At 39.0% G+C, this 15,491-nt stretch overlaps 1 pseudogene; it reads left to right on the top strand.

Annotated features, from left to right (window-relative positions):
• Window positions 1–2,752: 2,752 nt before the first annotated feature.
• Window positions 2,753–2,872, top strand: LOC133364660 (5S ribosomal RNA; annotated as a pseudogene).
• Window positions 2,873–15,491: the final 12,619 nt, after the last annotated feature.

Raw genomic sequence — 15,491 nt, 5'->3', positions numbered from 1 at the left:
GGAATAAGTTGCCAAATCACATAGGATTTTAGCAAAATATATTGTTAGTATATTAAATTTGTACTGCTATATTAATAATCTAAAATTACAAAGAGCCAACATATTGCTTGAAAAAAATAGTTTGGTTTTGGGATACACTCACACGCATCCTTCACGATTATCTCAAAAGATTTAGACATATACACAGATCTTGAGAAGTACTCAGGCACCGTTTGTACATGCACCTGAGTTTTTCTGAATTTCCATTTCAGAAGATGCCCTACACAACACCCAACAGCTTTTGTTCATTTCTGATTTCAACAAGTAGCTTTTGATTTGTTGTTGTTGCATGTATAGCAGGGCTTACTTATATTTTGGGTTTACTTATAGTTTGCTATTCCTCTAGGAGAGTCAGGCAGCATACATGGCTCCTTCGCTGCTTAGTCCAACTGCTGACATTTTATCTTCATAACAACCCTGTGAGATAGCCTAGTCAGTGAGGGGATGTGAGAGAAGGTGGGTTTGAATCTGGGCATCCACAGACACTCTGATTGCTACAATATGTTGTTTTGAGAAAATATCTGCTGAGAGATGAAATATTAGAGGTTTGAATGCATGCATGCCTCTGAATTCCCCTACCCACAACAGAAAATGACAGCTATGCATGTTCATTGCCCTCTGCTGACAGGGAATCTTGTTAACATAGAGCAGGACATAAGCACAAGCCACAAGTAGTCTGGGGTCTGCAGAGAGAGAGAGAGAGAGAGAGAGAGTAGATTGGCCTTGGGGAATGTGCACCTCAAGGCACATTTCCATTCACCTCAGCCCGATTCCATCCTTTAATCCTACAAGTTCCCCATTTCGGATTTAAAGATCTCCAGATGTTGTAAAACTCCAACTCCCATAAGCCCCAACTACCATGACCAATGGGCAGTGATAATGGGCACTGTACTCCAACTGCAGCTGAAGGCCACAAGTTCTCAACTCCAACTTTATGAGTGAGATTTCCTTTTCACAGTCAGATCAGATTAGGCAACTGTTCTCAAGTTTTAATAAATCTTCCTTTTTTAATATCATAAAGGTCTATGCTCTTGCCCAAAATATTTATTATTATTAACATCATCATCATCATCAATAATAATAATAATAATAATAATAATAATAATAATAATAATGGGGTCCTTTACATTATAAAGTAGATTTCCCATCCCAGTTGAAAGGGTCCAAGGGCAGAAAGTGATCTCAAGAGCACTTCCCATACACATTTACTGCATGAGGGGGAACCTGGGTCCAGCCCTACTATTAGGCAGAGTGGCAGTTGCTGGGAAGCAGGGGTGCCAGCATTGAGATGTTGGCAGACAGAGCTTTGTGTGCCACACAGCCTGCTTGCACCCCTAAACTACTCTGACTTCAGGTATGGCGGATGCTGTCCTATCATCAGTATTGAACTAAGATTGAGCTGCTAGTCCAGTCAGCTTCTGTTCATAGAATGGAAGTAGGGTGCCATCTTGTCTTTTGTTTCAGGCAGCTAAGTATACTGGGCCGGCCTTGGCAGGAACTCAGTGTCACAGTTCAAGGGCCAGCCCAACTACAAGATGAGACATGCAGGTAGCTTGGATGAGAGGAGAAAATGATTGGGAGTGATAAGTTAGAAATGAGAGAAAAAGGAAAGGAGAGAAGTTGAAGAGTTGGTTGAAGAACGAAGCCCACTTTGATTCCCCTTCCAAAGAAGTGACTAACAAATTGAATTGTTATTGTTTAACTGGCATGCAGTATATTGCATTTTGATATTTTTCTGTTAAAATGTTGTATGCATCCAACAGTATTGGTACCAGCAGTAGAAAAATGACTAATAAATTGTGTAATAAAAATAACAAACTATAATTTCCTCCCTTCATATCTCATTGTGTTCTATCTTCCTATCTATTTGCTCTTTTATAATTGTATATATACAGGGCAATATATTTCCCAGCCATATATTTCTTTAAGCCTACTATCGAAATAAGATATATTTAAGAACTGGTTCTTTCATAGCCAAACATATTTTTAATGTCAAGTTTCCTGAAAGATTTAACACATATTGAAACAATCATACTGATGTGTGTGAGCACGTGCATGTGTGGGTATGGGTTATACAAGTCATTAGGAAAGGCTTTTGACTTACTGCCCACTCTTATAAGCATTACATTTAGGCAGAAACTCAGCCCTCTGTTTCTTCAGTGCTGGGACTATAGTGTCAGCATGGAAGAGGTTATTGGCTGCTTGTACTCTAAACCAGAATAATTACGAGTTTGTCTCAAAGGGTTTATTTATATGTGCAGAAATGACATGATACGATCCTCATAGAGACCATACCACCTTAATTGTCACATAGATAACTGGTTTATAAGGAAATCATGTTCCATGTGAAAAACATTTCATGGCAAAACAAAAAGGCTGCTTCTCAAGCCTTCTGATTATTATAACACTGGAAAATGTTGGTTTTTTCCATCTCATAAAAGTTTTCTGTATGAACCCGTGAGAGGGGAAGAGCTGTTTTTCTGTTGATGCATTGGAAGGATCAAATAACCCATATTAAACAAAACAAAAATCGCCATATCTGTGGTAGTGGTATTAATACTTGCATATTTGTAAAAGTATTAGGTAGAACATAGTTTTTAAAATAATGTCTCTTATTTTCCCTTCCCCTTTGGGGAAAATTGGCTGTTTTTATAACTATATTTGTATCAGTCCCCATATCTAATCAATTTAGGGAGCAACCCTATGCACAGTTGCATGGGAAATATACTACCCTGAACAAGCCTGATCTCGTCTGATCTTGGAAGTTAAGCAGGGTCAGGCTCGGTTAGTACTTGGATGGGAGACCTCCTGGGAATACCAGGTGCCGTAGGCTTACAGGAAGGCACCTCTGAATACTTCTCTCCATGAAAACCCTATGAATATATATATATTATGAAAGCTTCATAGGGTTGCCATAAGTGGTAACCGACTTGAAGGCATATAACAACAACAAATGTCCTCTTGAAATCAAAAGGCATGTTTAGAATTGCACTGAAAAAAGAATAACAAAAAGTGTAACCTTGAGGTTGGTTTGGAAATTACAGCTGCAGCAGAATGCTGCAGCCCAACTTTTGCCTGGAGCTGATCCACATCAGCATGTTACACTGGTGCTGAAAAGTATGCACTGGTTACCATTACATTAGCAACTGTATTCAAGTTATTAGTGTGTAAAGCCCTAAATAGCCTAGGACTAGGTTACCTGAAGGACCACCTTGTCCATTATATACCAACCAGATCACAGCGAGCATCTGGAAAAGCCCTCCCGACTGTCCCATAATTATCATATAATTTCTACACAAATTAAGGCCTTTAGCATAGTGGCACCCAAACTTTGAAGCACTGTTCATACTGAAATCAGACAGGCACCCATAATTCTGATTTTGCTCCTTGCTGAAAACATTTCTGTTTTGCCAAGCATTTTTAGGGAATTAATTTGATTCAGTATTGGTCATTTGCTCTGTATTTTATGATTTAATAAATTTCTGATGTTTTAATGATTTCATTTTACCCCACCATGTTATTTTATATGTTGAAATGACAGTTTAGAAATACTCATATATAATGTTTAAAGTAAAAACTTAGGAATATCCAAGATTAGTCATACTCAGAGTAGACTGACTGAAATCAGTGGACTTAAGTAACTTAACTATATTGATTTAAGTACTAGACTATGGCTTAGTTGGATATCACACAGAAATTAACAGGAAAAAATAGTAATCACTTTCAACCATTTAAATTGCAGTAAATATGTAATATTTTAGCACCACACTCTCTTTATTGCAGGCTGACAGGAAAGACCCCCCCAAGCAATTACTACCCAATATACATACCTTAAAATGGACCTTTTACACCTAAGTTTGGAGTTTAACAGCAAGAAGCAACTCCAGAAGAGAGCAACTGAAGTTAGGAAAATCTGCCAAGTTCTCTGGACCTATAATTTCTGGAAAAAATGAAACAGACCCTATTTACATTCATGCAGCACTGAAAACTGCCTTAAAGTTCCCTGTCTCTTTCTGTAGACACAATCCTGCAATGGAAGGCCAGATTGGGAGGTTCAGTGGGGCAGGGGGTTGTCCAGTGAGATGATGACTTCAAAACTATGCAAAAGTAGCACCACCCAATGTTTCAAATATGCTATGAGTTTTGCAGAGTCTGGCCACGGTTCCCCATTAATTTGCCTCCCTTCCCTTTCTGACGTCTCACATCTCTAAAGTGCTCAATGACAGCCTGTAGAGGTTTCACCGTAATCTACCTTTATCCATTAACAGACACTCAATCACTAAAGTGCTTACTAGACTAAACATATTTATCCAACCAAATCACACTTTACAATGCAAAACTGCCAATCAGACCTTGGCTATTAGCAGGAAACTGCTTGGGGGGGATTTTGGTGTTTGGGCTGTGAAGAGCATGCTTACCTCCAACAAACCACTAAACCAAATTAACCTAGCTGCATCCTAATAAAAGAAACCAGATATCCTGTTGTGAAAATAGAAAGCTTGGTAAGACAGGCCTTCTTTGATGGCCAACAGTGTGGCAGGCGAACAGTTCAGACTGCAAATCTAGTTACCACAGATTTGAACCACCCTCCCTCCCCCACCAATTAGAGTTTTGTTAAGTTTAAAAGCAACTTTTTTTCTTTTTTAAAAAAGTATCATTTGGGTAATTCAAGTAGGCCTTCAAGTTTCCTACATTACTAGTATAATTGCAATAAGTGCTGTACTTATTGGCCAAGGCTCCTTTAATTCTAATTGCTCTTTTTCAGCACAATTATGTTGTAAAAGTACTTGCATTAGCAAAAAAAGGGGGGGAAATCAAGAGACACAAATGTGGTAGTAATAATAATTCTTTTTATTAGCCTGGCAAAGAGGAAGAGAACAAAGCTTTTAAAAAACTTCAAAGTTCTGACTATGGGGAGGGGGGAATCCAGAACTGGAGAAACATGCCTACATCTCAATCCTTTTATTAGACTTATACAAACCAAGTGGCATCACCACAACTCTCCTGACATTTTCTTCCTTGGAAACAGAAAAAGTACAACATCCGCACTGGGGGGGGGTATTTAAAGCCCTCTGCCAGAACTGCATAAAATGGCCCTGTGTGTTTTCACTAAGAAAGTCTTAATAGCTTTAGACTTAACAGTATTATGCCTCCTTTAAATACCAATAATTTTCTGGCAAGACTTGACATTTGGTGGGCTGAGTGTATTCTACCACCAGTGCCTCTGTTTAAAATAGGGGAGCTAGTAAGCAAATTGTTACTGGGAGGAAGGCAGCTGCAGGAATACACTGAAATTAATGAGGTTTGGAGTTTCGTTTCTTTACAAATAGCTCTTGACTGCTAGTCACACGATTGAAAGGTGAGTTTCAGAGGCTTTTGTCCTTATCAAACATTACAGGAAAATTTCTTTCCCACTAGCTACTGCAGAGAAAATTTTATGAACAGTTAAAACTAATCCCACTTTTTGGAAAGGAAACCTCAGCTAGAATAATTTCCAAAATGACAAAAACCACAACATGTACCATTTTCCCAAACATCATAGAGCAGACTTTCTTGGTTAGGGCTGGAAACCTATAGACTACAAATGAAGTTGTCATGTTACAGAATGGCAGCTATGAGCCAGTGTCGGGGACTAACCACTAAAAAAAAAAAGGCAAAAATAGAGACAGAGAGTGCAGTTCGTCCAACACAGAAAAGCCTTGTCAGCATAAAGGGAATGACATAAAATTAAAATGAACCTTCCTTTTATGCACATGTGATTATTAGCATAGTCTTCTGAATTGCAAGTATACATTGTTAATCTAAACAAATTCAAAATGTTTTAGTTCTCAATGGAACACATATTTCAAAGCCACAGCAAACACACCACTCATGTGTGGATGCACACATACAATGAAACTGAAATGTAAGATTTATTTATTTATTTATTTTATTTACTTTCATTTCTAGACCGCCCATAGCTAATAGCTCTCTGGGCAGTGTACAAAACGAGATTAAAATACAATATAGAATAAAATCAGTAACAGAAAAGAACACATTAAACTAAAACATTAAACATAAAAACATTGAACATTAAAATGCCTGGGAGTATAACCAGGTCTTAACCTGGCGCCTAAAAGAAAGAACCGTAGGCGCCAGGCATATTGCCTCCGGTAAGCTGTTCCATAATTCGGGAGCCACTACAGAAAAGGCCCTAGATCTAGTAACAGTCCTCCGGGCATCCTGGTGAGTTGGTACCCGGAGGAGGGCCTTAGATACTGAACGAAGTGAGCGGGTAGGTTCATAGTGGGAGAGGCGTTCATATGAAGCTCATTTGATTGAATGATCCAATGGAGGAAAGAAAGAGAGGATTAATGTTAATGATGAACAAGAGAGAGAATGGATGATGAACATTAGAGAGAGAGAGAGGTAGGGAAGGAGGGAGGGATGAGAGAGGAGGGAGGGAGAGAGAGAGAAAAGGGGTAGTTCCACCTACATTTTGGCTTTGGCCCCACCCACCACTGGTATGCAGCCCTCAACCACTTTCTCCTAAGAAAATGTGAGCTTTGACCACAAAAATATTGTCCACCCCCACCCTGTATTTAAAAAAAAGCATGTGGAGGTCAAGAAGATTCTAGATAACTATCAGACATGTTAATGAGGGGAATATTTTTGTATGGAGGAGCATCCAGTCATGTGAGCTCCAAGCTATAGGTACAGACTAAAAACAACTTAAGCTATCTGAGAGGAAAAGGCAGTATGTCCATACACAGAGTACGTCATTTACTGGAGTACTATTTCACTGACTTTTTCTAATAGCCATATAGGTTCAACATACAGTAGGAGTCTTCATTAAATTATCCACCTCAGTTTTAAAATTAGTAAGTGGTTTTACCAGAGTCAGCCCAAGACATTTTGCTGCCTGAGGCAAAAACAAAATAGTGCCCCTATTCCTATAGCTAATGGAATAGCAGCTGAATCTACAACACTGGTGATGGAATATGGTCTTCAAACACACCTGAGCACCACAAGCTAAGTTAGGAGGTGCAAGACAGGCTACTGTTGTACCGTAGCTCAGCCCTCCAACATCTGACAACAACATCAACTGGCATCTGCCACCTAAGACAGTTTTCTCACTCTGCCTAACAGTAGGGCCAGCCCTGGGCTTACACTATGATTATATAAAGGAAACATTCCACAACTTCCCTCTTCTACTATTTAGAAGTCTGTTAATTTTAAACTGTAATCTAGAACAGTGGTAGCTGACTGTCTAGGGACTGAATTCCCCTGATTAATGTGGCTTAATCTTTTTTTTAGTCAAGGAAATATTTTGTTGTGAATGAAAACAAATGTTTTAATTTCATTCTTAAAAATGTAGGCATGCACACCTGAATGTAGCATGTATACATTCAACCCGAAGATCACTGAATGTTTTTAACTGTACAGTTTTAGAATGTTTTTAACTCTTTTTAGAATGCTTTTACTTTTTCTTACTAAATTCATTTGTTGATATGTTTGCAGCCCTGGTCTCCTTTGGGAAGAAGGACAAGCGACAACAACAACAACAATTTATGTAATGTTATGCATGTGCTGCATAAATGGGATCATTACATAATGTGTTATTATGGAGACTTACCACTTATGTGGGGGGTCAGTTTGTGCAGCAAAACATACTTCAGTTCCCCAAAGCCCACTGTCTCCTAAAAAAATTCAGAAGCTAGCCATACCTGATCTATGAAGATATTAAAAAAAACAGCCCTGAAATATTCACCTCTTTTTCTTTCCTAACAAGGAACAAGACCTCTGGAATTATGCTGTTCTAAAGAAACATTTTGTGTTATTATTAGTGATTTCTAGGTAGGCGCTTGATCATCATTACCTTTTTGTTTTTATTATAAGGATCTTATTTTTAAGGGTCTTATTGTAAAGGTTTATTAGTTATTAATGTAAGGGTCTTATAATACCAGCAAAATTAAAACACAAGAGCTTTTTAAAAAGAGAGTTTGAAAGTATATTGGTGTGTGTGATACATAGCACTCCTATACAGAGGGACTGTCCAGTGCTGGAGCAAAATGAGGAATATGGCCAGTTTTAGGTAGCTCATTGTTGCCCCTCCCCTGATCCACCACATTGCTCTATCAGAGTTGGGAACACCTTTAATTTCAGCAATGACGCCGAAGAGAAAGGCATTGCAAGGGAGAACTTTGGGAGAGGAATCCCCAGTAAGGAGGCATGCAAAGAGTGTGATCTAAACTCCAGTAGTTTTGCTTTATACATTGGTCAAAGGACAAGCTTTATGGAAGGAAGACAAAAGATAAATGTACAGCGAAGTCTCTTTAAAAAACATACTAAAATACTAGCTATAAGTGTTACTCTCTTTCCTCTATTACTAAGGTCATTGAAAGGATGAAATAGGTATATGATGCAGAGCTTGGAAAAGTTACTTTTTTGAACTACAACTCCCATCAGCCCCAGCCAGCATGGCCACTGGATTGGGCTGGTGGGAGTTGTAGTTCAAAAAAGTAACTTTTCCAAGCTCTGGGGCCCAGCCACTCCTCCTGGAATATTTCTGCTCCAGGGATTGAACTGCTTGAGACCCAACTGCTAACTGGTTAAGCTAACTGTGAAAGCTGTGTTCTGTTCCCTGTCTCCTACTGAATTCTGTTAAGGACAGCAGAGCCTCCCTCTTGACAGACAGCTCACAAGGCCAATCCCTGCAACCTCCTGGGTCACTTTGTTAGTGTGTATGTTTTTAACATGCTATACCAAATCAGAGGATAATGACTATTTAGAATCACAACTAGGAACTGCAACAGTGTTACAGTGTGCAATGTTCCTGTTCAGGAAGTCAGCTACTCAGCCATGCCCTCTCCCAGGATACACCATTATTCTCCCTACTCCCCAATTTTCAGCCCCTGCCCCCACATGCACTCAGTATCCCTTGATCATTGTGCATGTTCACTTGGCTGTTTGGTGGCCTTTTTTCTTTTACCCTCCTAGAGTTTTTCCTAACTTTTTAAAAAAAATACTTCTACAAATGTTGAGGTTCCCCTAAGAATGTGTGTACTTTACTCTTGTGTGTGGCTGATGCCATTTTTGGCTACATAAGGATCAGGACTCAGCCCCTGATCATTGCTAGTACAGGGAATGATGTTACTGGAATTTTTACTCTACTGCTTTGTAATAATGATTTCTCATTTAATTAACAGAGACAACATCAGCCTTAGCCATGAATATGCCATTTTGGTATCTCTCTTTTCTGGACCAAAGCATTACTCCATGGAAATTCTAGATCTCAGTGTTCCATTCTGTTTATCTTTTTTTTTTCAAATGACATTTGCTTTTAGGCTTACACAATTAGTAAGACATGGAAACTTTCCTATCACCAGAGGGGTGACAAGGAAAAGTGAGAAGATATTCAATGACATTTTGGAACAATTAATATGGAAATGAAAAACACAACAGCAATGTGTAAACATTTAACATTTCATTTTAATCTGCAAACTGGCATGTTATGACTCAACTATATAAATTTAAATTGATTTCAGGTACATTGCACAACTATGAGCTAGCTCAAGCACACAAACAGACATACACATACATCATAGACAAAAGCATGTCATATACTAGGTTTTTCTCTGTCTTACTTGATACAGACCTTTTCAAGATCACAGGATTTGTGTCAGTGTAGCAGAAAACTATATAATTTGGCCCACATTCTTATTTCCACTTCCCCTTCTTCCCACAAGTCACATCTAATTGCAGCGCTAATTGTACTTACTGTGCAGGCTTGAAAAAGAAAAGTCAAATCCTCCATCTTGCTTTCCATTTGCTTTTTAAAATACAGATTTGTTCCTCCACAGCATGAGATAGTCATCCAAACTGTCGGTGTTTCCCATCACTTGGCCAGCAACAGCCAGTTTGTGTGTTTTTTTGGAAATTACAGAGTGTTTTTGGAAATTTAATGTGTGTCACTGAAGTGTTCTCCCAAGTGTTCAGTTTTCCACTAAAGATAATGCAAAGAGAGCCATGTTTGCAATGATTCCATTGAATGAGTTTTTTTCTTTTTCAAATGATCTTCAGTGCATCTGAGAAAACAAATGTTCAAACAATAGGGAAAGAAAGACTCCTCTCAGTAATGTCTAGATTAAGCTTATTCTAATATTTAGTAACTTTAGGACCTTTGTAAATGTATCACAATGGTTAGACCACTAGCCACAGGCCATTCTGCCCTTTCTACAGTCTTTTTAGTCAAACATTGTGTTCTACCAGAGGCAAAGGTTCTTTTAGGATTCAGAGAAGGCAATGAGCACACCAGCTTCATTCCTTTCCAGTTAATTTTATTCAGAGGGAGAGGAAAGAAAAAGGCAGGTACAGAAACTCACATCCCTTCAGTTGCTGGAAACCCATCTACAGCAATGGCAGAGCTTCAGGACTAGTCAACCATAGTACGATCCTTGCCTACAGAGAGGTGCCCTGTTCTCAGCTCCCTTGCGGCTTTTTTACTATTTCCCTATCATAGGCTCCAATGCATTGTGCTGATTCATACTTACGTATCAATCACACCTGTGGTTTGACATACTCTAACCCAGCCTTTCCCAACCAGTGTGCCTCCAGATGTTGTTGGACCACAACTCCCATCTTTCCTGACCATTGGCAATGCTGGCTGAGGCTGATGGGAGTTGTGGTCCAACAACATCTGGAGGCACACTGGTTGGGAAAGGCTGCTCTAACCAGATACTCCTGATTACTTCACCTGGTACCCCTGGCTGTCCTGTACTCTCAAACCTTTCTCATGACAGCCATTAGAAAGTTTAGGCATGAAGGACACCTGAAGAAGAAATAGTCAGTAAAAGGAACAATTCATTATACCGCTTGCACTCCTTGATATTCTGGGGGCCCCACTACACACTGAACTGCATTTACAAGAGAAATTCCACCATCCAGAGCAAAATGCAACTATTATGAATACAATTTTTTTTACAAAATTTGGTACTAAACCCAGTACTAAACTATTGTATTCTCCTTAACTTTGTTTCAGAAAATAAAGAGATGTGACTGTTTAATTGTCTTCCCATTTCCAAAGAATGTATATTTTTCCCTCTACAAAGCCAAGAGGCAGCATTTTCCATCAAGGTCTCTAGCTTAAGATCTGGTCACATGATCTTCTGCTTAACTTACACTTTGAGAAGGACATCACAATCTGATTAGAAGATGTGAGCTTTTCAAACTTGTGGCTGAACAATGTGACTGAGTGACATTCATACATGTCCAGAGAAAGCTAGTTGTATTTCTTAAAGCCCCATTGACTTAAACATGATTAACCATGTAATCCTGTACTTGTCTGTTCATTTATCCTGGCATTTGACACCTGAGATGTATGTTTTCAGTACCTAACCTATTCCTGTGATTGTAATTTATTTTAATGGTTTTTAATATTTATTTTAAACTGTTGTAACCTACCCTGGGACCTGCTGGTGAAGGGTGAGTAATAAATTTATTACTACTACTACTACTACTACTACTACTACTAATAATAATAATAATAAATAAGTCCTATTGAGTGTAATGCAGTTTAGGATTGCAGCCTAAATTTCTCTGGATCAGAATCGTTTTCTTCCATCTAGGTAACTGTTTCAAAGTCTTCAGTTAAAGAATTAGTATTGAAATATACAAAAAATACAAGCCAACTTCTTTCAGTAATCCCACCCGCTTCATATTGGGGAATCCTGGTTGCAAAACTGTACAAAACATAAAGTTTACTTATCTGTTTGCATGTTATAGCAAAAAAGTAATCAAAGAAAATATAATCCCACTTTGTCTGCTTTTTCCTTGAACATCTCAGCAAAAGAGTTACTTCTTTGCTTTATAGGAAGTTTTGAAACAAAGACACTTTGGGATACAGGATAAATCAATCATTTGTATTAAGAGGATAGATATAGTTTCTTTTCCTTAGAGATGGACAAATTTGTCAGTTTCAGTTTCTCTGTTTCTTATTTTTTTAGTCTTAAAATTCAGTTCTCCACATTTCCACAGCAATTTGCATTTTTTAAAAAATGAAACTGTCAGTATTTTTGTTCAAATTTCTTCTAATAAATACATTTTTGTATACAGTGTTGACCAATTTATCCATTTTTGCAAGCAATTTCCCCTAATACAATGCAATTTTGTATTGTTTTTTTCACAAATGTTCCCTGCTGAGGGCATTTTTTGTACATATTGTTTGGCTGGAGAATTGTATTGCAAAATTCGGACTAGTGTGAGTTTCAAAGGACAACTGTGTTTCCATTCATGTATTGACTCAAGAATGTCTCCCCCATCCCATACACGTGTACATATATACTCCACTGTACATTTTCACAGCAGAGTCTGTTTCTTCTTACCACACAATCTGACTTGATGTTTTAAAAAATTCAGTAGAACTACCTTTGATTTCATAACTTCACCTTGAACAAATTGTCTATCAGAAGCAGAGATATGCTCACTTGAGAAAAAAAGAAAAGTTTTAAACAGAGGTCAAAGGTTGAGATGTTTCTGGGCCAAACAGTATTCTTCCCTTGCATGCAGTAGGCTGCCAATGTGTACTTTGGCATGTGCATAAAGTTCCCCTCACACAGGCGACAAATGCCAGCATGTTACATTGTTGGCTGTTACAACTCCACAATCCCCCAACATGTGCTTTCAACACATGAAGGAGTTGTGTGAACTACTCTGTGGTCAGGAGTATTCACATAGCAAGCTGTGCTCAAGATTACAGTCAGATGTGGAGGATCACCACTCAAAAGCAACTTCCCATGTGGTCAAGTAACATGTAGATTGTCCCTAAGGTAAGAAGATGAATGGCAGGCTAGATACAATACTTCTCTTCTTCCCTACTCCCCCAAATAATCATTCCAGCAAATACTAGGTATGTAATAATAGGAGTAGGAATCAAGATGTTTGGTGTGCGTGCATGGTGTTTTTTCTGGAACTGAGTTAATTTCTATGAATGTTATCTTGTGTTACTTTATATGGATATGTAGTTCTCTTTGTTAAACTCTTGTTTTGTGGCAGTTTGATGACTAGATATGAATAAATGAGCCCAAATGACACAGCACCTCTGTAAAATAGAACATATGACCATATTATAGGGGAGGATTCAGACATTACTATTTCTTCATATGAAGTAGTTAATACTTTTCAGCTTTATGACAAGAAGGGAAAGGAAACAAGTTTAGATTAGTGCATCTGAAACATATTGTGCACTCAGAAGAAATGGTATATATGAAAGAGACAAATCCTTCATTGCAGTGAAGGAGAATTGGTGCCTTTCATACAATCCATTTCATCTGGCTGTACAGTATGCTTTGAATTTATGAATCAAAACTTGAATTGATTAACTAAAACTTGATTTAAAAAGGAACTGCACAATAGTGAGAAGGATTTTTAAAAAAAATTAAACCCAGGTGTCAGCAATTAAAGGGGGAAAATGGCAAACTGACTACAACAGCAACAGCACAAAAGGATGAACAGGCTGGCGTTCTCAGTGGGGAAAATTGCTGCTTTCAGGAGTCATTTTCAACTGGATGAATGGTGCCCAGGGCCCAGTTTCAAATGCCAATACCTGATATATATTTTTAAATATTCTTGCCACAGAATTGCAATTATGCTCTTGCAGCAAGGCTTAAAAAATAGCAGAATAATTTATATGGGGAATAGCTACAGAGAAACGAAACCTAGAACAAAAACCATTTTTGTATCAGTTGTGCTAAGACTTGAACTGTGTTAATGTAAACGTTGTTTGCTGCACACTTCAGTCTCCCATGACATCATTTTGCAAAGTTTGCAAGAGTGACCATCACAGGGAGCAGAGAATGCACGATGAAGTTGCTGTGCAGCAACTGGTGATCCTGCTGTGAATGAGTGATCATCACAAACCTTGGCAAGGAGGTAAAAGCCTGTGCTGCCCTTCTCCTTGAACCGGTTACAACTGCTCAAACCGGTTAGACCAGCGTTTGTATTTTATTTTGTTTACTTAAATCAGTGTGGGGAACCTTCTTCAGCCCAGGCGCTGCATTTGCTTCTGGTCAGCCTTCGAAGGGCCACATGTTAGTGGTGGGTAAAGTCAGAGGCAAAAGTGGATGGAGTAATGAATATAAACTTTACCTTTGTAGAGAAGACTTGTTTCTACACATACTCGCTCATCCCTCTCTATCCTCTGTCCAAATGAGGCATTAACACATTCCAGCCAGTTAAAAATACTTGGGGTATGAAACAAGGTCAGTGAGGGATGTGGCCTGGGGAGAGTTCCAAGGGCCAGATAGGGAGGCCTGGAGGGCTACATTTAGCCTCCAGGCCCGAGGCTCCCCACCAGTGACTTGGGAAGGCCTGTAGCTCAGTAGTAGAGCATCCGCCTTGCGTACAGAACGCCCCAAGTTCAATCTCTGGCATCTCCAGGTAGGGCAAGGAAAGGCTCCTGCCTGAAACCTTGGCAAGCCACTGCCACTCAGTGTAGACAATACTGCACTAGATGGATCAATGCTCTGACTCAATATAAGGCAGCTTCCTATGTTCCTAAATAAACATAACATGAAATATGCAAGGTGTATGAACATCTAATTATACAAAATTTAGATAATCTTTAATGTTGCATAACTGTTGTAAATGAGGCTTTTCTTCTTACAAGCAAATATAGTAGTTCTTGAATGGCATCTGGTCCATGCCCCCTCCAACTACCACGTATGCCAGGAATTTGTCATGACCTGACAACCTGTTCTGGTGTGATGGAAAGCAGAATCAACTCAGTGCAGTATGGAGGTTGTGTATTAGGGCTGTTTATTATTATTATTATTTATTATTTTATTATTTTATTCAATTTCTATACCGCCCACAGCCAACGGCTCTCTGGGCGGTGAGCAGCATAAATTTAAAATACAATATAATAAAATCACATATCAATACCACACACATAACAAAATTCCAAAGACTAAAAACATATTACGTAATTGTTCTAGTATACTAAGATGTAATAAATATACTAAGAATATTAAAATATTAAAATGCCTGGGAAAAGAGGTACGTTTTAACCTGGCGCCGAAAAGATAGCAAAGTTGGCACCAGGCGCACCTCGTCAGGGAGACTATTCCATAGTTCGGGGGCCACCACTGAGAAGGCCCTAGATCTTGTCATCATCCTCCGGGCCTCTTTATGAGTTGGTACCCGGAGGAGGGCCTTCGATGTTGCACGCAGTGTACGGGTAGTTTCATATCGGGAGAGGCGTTCCATCAGGTATTGCGGGCCTGCGCAATACAGCCCCCCTCCCATGTCATGGCTCCAATTCATGGGGGGGCGGGGTCATCAGGCGAACCTGCCCTGGGTTGATCTCAGGACCACATCCCTGCCCTACCTTGGATTTGCTCTGGAATAAATTTGGGGGCAGGGCTACTGTTTAAGTAGGGTTTGTTTGTTTTTTAAAAAAACCCAATTAAACATGT

This window comes from Rhineura floridana, chromosome 9 (assembly GCF_030035675.1).
Source record: "Rhineura floridana isolate rRhiFlo1 chromosome 9, rRhiFlo1.hap2, whole genome shotgun sequence".
Lineage (NCBI taxonomy): Eukaryota > Metazoa > Chordata > Lepidosauria > Squamata > Rhineuridae > Rhineura > Rhineura floridana.
This window is presented reverse-complemented; position numbering and strand designations above follow the sequence as displayed.